The sequence below is a fragment of the Charadrius vociferus genome, unplaced genomic scaffold, assembly GCF_000708025.1.
Source record: "Charadrius vociferus isolate BGI_N301 unplaced genomic scaffold, ASM70802v2 scaffold32, whole genome shotgun sequence".
Classification (NCBI taxonomy): Eukaryota; Metazoa; Chordata; class Aves; order Charadriiformes; family Charadriidae; genus Charadrius; species Charadrius vociferus.
In genome coordinates, this window is record NW_009647856.1 from 7,015,709 (window position 1) to 7,019,088 (window position 3,380).

Below are 3,380 nucleotides of genomic sequence, written 5' to 3' on the forward strand. Positions count from 1 at the left end.
CGACTCTGGGTAGCCCTGGTTGAGCAGGGAGGGGTGGACCAGATGACCTCCAGAGGTCCCTTCCAACCTCAACCATTCTGTGATTCTGTAAACTTTGTGTGAATGCAGGTCTGGGAGGCAGGAGGTACCAGCAAGTTACCTTTCCACAGGCTTGGTTGTGCCCATGAATCTACTTTGTAGGTTGCCTTCACAATGAGGAAATCAGAGAATATTTTTTCCTTCAAATCAAACAGTGGTTATGTACTTTTGAAACAGGTGGAACTGGATTTTGCAACAGAATCAGTTATGACACCACAGTTGGCCAGGGATTTTATGATATTCAGAATTCTTGGAGAGGGGCCACTTGTGTTCCTTGAGGCCTGTATAGTTGGTTTTATGCAGTTTTAAAACAGCCAATTTGGGAAAAAAATTAAAGTGTATTACCTTTAAAGCTGCAAAGAAGGCAGAAGGATACAGCTATGGAAGGACAGTTGACATGACGCCAAGAGAGTGAAGCGTAGTAGAAATGTGCCTTTGAATATTGATTTTTTCAATGTATATTAGAAAAAAGGAACCTTGAAAATAATGTTGCAACATGACATGATTTTGTAGGGTTGACAGTAAAGAGGCAGAAAAGGTTGATATAGTTAAATATTTCTATTCTGTGCTTGGGGAAAAAGACAAATGTTGCAGGCAGATTGCATGATGATGAAATACTTTTCCACAGTTCTTAAGCAAATATCAGTCAAATAGCAATTATCGATGTGGTTCTGCTTTAAAGCAGATAGAGAGCTAGTTGAATATTTCCCAATTAACACTGATAGGAGGAATAAGTTTGAACATTAAAAGCCTTCTGAAGTTAAAAAGGACAAAATGAGATGGTTCAGTCACACAATGTGGATCTCAGAGAAGTAATGGAATATTTGTATATATGGGTTCACTTACCAGTGTAATCAAGTCTAAGCATGAGTTTATGGAATATATATCTCATCAAGTCAACTTTTTTTTTTCTGTGATTCAGAATTGAGTTAATAAAGATTTAAAGTACTTTGCAGACTTTTGCCAGCATAATCATCTTGCATAGCACATACTTACACGTGGCAAAAGCCTTGCTATAACTATATCTAGGTCAATAAAAGGTTTTGTTGATTTTGGTTCATGTCTAAATGTGAGAAGGTGGTACCTGTGTCAGCAGAAACACTGCTGCTAAGGGCACATGCTCTAGGCTCTGCCAGAGGACTCTCCTGGCCTGACTCTTCTGACGCAGAGAGCCTGTCCTGGAGATTTCTGTGTAAGGCTAATTCAGTACTACCTGACATTCTGGCTAAAAAACCTAGAAATGCTTCAAAATCAAGGTTGTATATATTAAATAGTATGCAGCTGACTACCTAGCAGATCATGCAATATTTTAAATAGAAAATCATCATCATCTGGGAGTATTTCTAAAGGGATTATAGCCCTTGCCACTTCAGTAGTTATATCAACCCGAGAAAACCGTTCACAAAGTCCTGACAAAGTTTGTCAGCTGGAGGTATGTGGTGAAGAAAGGTTATCTTGGTGTCAAGAAGGACTGGACATAAGCAAATGTGATTTATTTTAACAGTATGAGACCCAAGCTTGTACACCTTGAATGAGTACGTGCACTAAACTGTCGCTGCTTTCTCAGAAACGGTGACTATAAATAATCTCCAGAAGTCATGGGAATAAAACAGATGGGTCTAAAAAAGTTATGTGAATATCAGCTCACTTGGCAAAAAAAGATAATTTTCTGGATTTGGCTACAAGGAAATACTGAGTACACCTACAGATTCCACATTAGGCCAGTATTTGGCACAACTGTCATTCCTCTCTGAACACTGTGTGCATGTTTGGTGCCAGTAATTGAGGAAACATATTGAAAAAGTTGGGAAGAAGAGCTTCAGATACTTTACAAGGAAGAGCTTTCTGAGCTGTCGAACAAAGGTAAAACAAGATTTACTTGCATGGTCTTTACAAAAGACAGTTCCAACATAGTTGTAGCTGCGTGGGAATGTGATATAAATATAGGAGGAGCTTTAGTTTCCTTTCAAAACTGTAGCGATAGCGCATTTTATTCACATTAGAAAAGGCAGCAATATCACGCTTCAAAAGAAAATAAGCCAACTTTTCTTGACATAATGCCACTGAAATGGATACTTAAGCCTAACATAATGCTGAATCTGCCTTTTCAAGCCAGACCTGAAAAAGAATAATTCAGAGGCATCCACTGACAGGTTACAGGATTGGCAGCTTTCGAAAATAAAGCGCCAACACTAGCATGGAGTTACTTTCCCCATTTAACCCCTTTTTTTCTCTCTGTTTAGCGCATGAATCGTCTCCACTCTAGTGAATCAGTTTAATCAACCTGATAAGATACTTTGGCAAGTAAATGAAATCCCTGCATAGCAGGGACACTTCAATGATCTGTGTAAATAGCAAGTGTGACTTCATCCTTTCAAACTTTTCCAGAAAGAGATTTTTTAGATGAGCAATGAACTTTTAAAACACAGGGAGGAGAGCTCTTGCCTGGGAAAAAAACCAACCCTGTCTAGTCGTGTACCAGTTGGCAGAGTACACCTAAAACTCTGCATCAGTGAACAGTCTTGTATTTGGGCTGACTCTTGCCTCTGAATAAAAGGTGGTTTTAACAGCTGAATAATCTCATTATGCACATCCAGGCCTGCGCCTGCTGTAACGGCCAGATATTTGTGTGCGCTGGTTCTAAGTCCAGAGGGCTGTAAACGCTTTGCCATGCCTAAGAAAAAGCTTCTGTCAGAAACCTGGCTGCTTAAGAATTTGGATTCTAAATGTAGAATAAATACCAGGCTCACTCTGAAATTCAAGGTTTCACCAGCATTTTCCAGCTGGGGCTACGTCAGGGTTGCCCGAGAGCCGACCTCGTGCCCAGATGCGGATTGTGAGCATTTGGAGTCAATGGGGAGGTTTTGTGCAACTAAATTTACCATTGTTAAATGTCTTCAGATGTCCAGAGAAGAACACTGGACAGGAGAGGAGTACAAAGTGGAGATACCAGATACAGACCACAAAACACAACAGACAACATCCATTAAGTCATCAGATTACATCATAACTTCAACTTATGCCCGTTATTCCTAGTATTTTACTACAGTGACAGACAGTGCCATGTCCACTGCCCACCCCTGCGCCACAGCCGCCGTGCGGCCCCCTGAAAAACGCCACCCTTGACATGACGACCAGCGTGACGCACCCTGACGCCTCACTGCCAAAGACACGTCACTGCCGTGACGTCACGCGCCGCGACAAGGCGAATCCTGCACTGGGGCCACCAAAGAAGCGCCATTCACGGCCCATTATCGCCCTCCCCCCGCTCCCCCCAGCTATGAGGGACGGCACCGCCGATC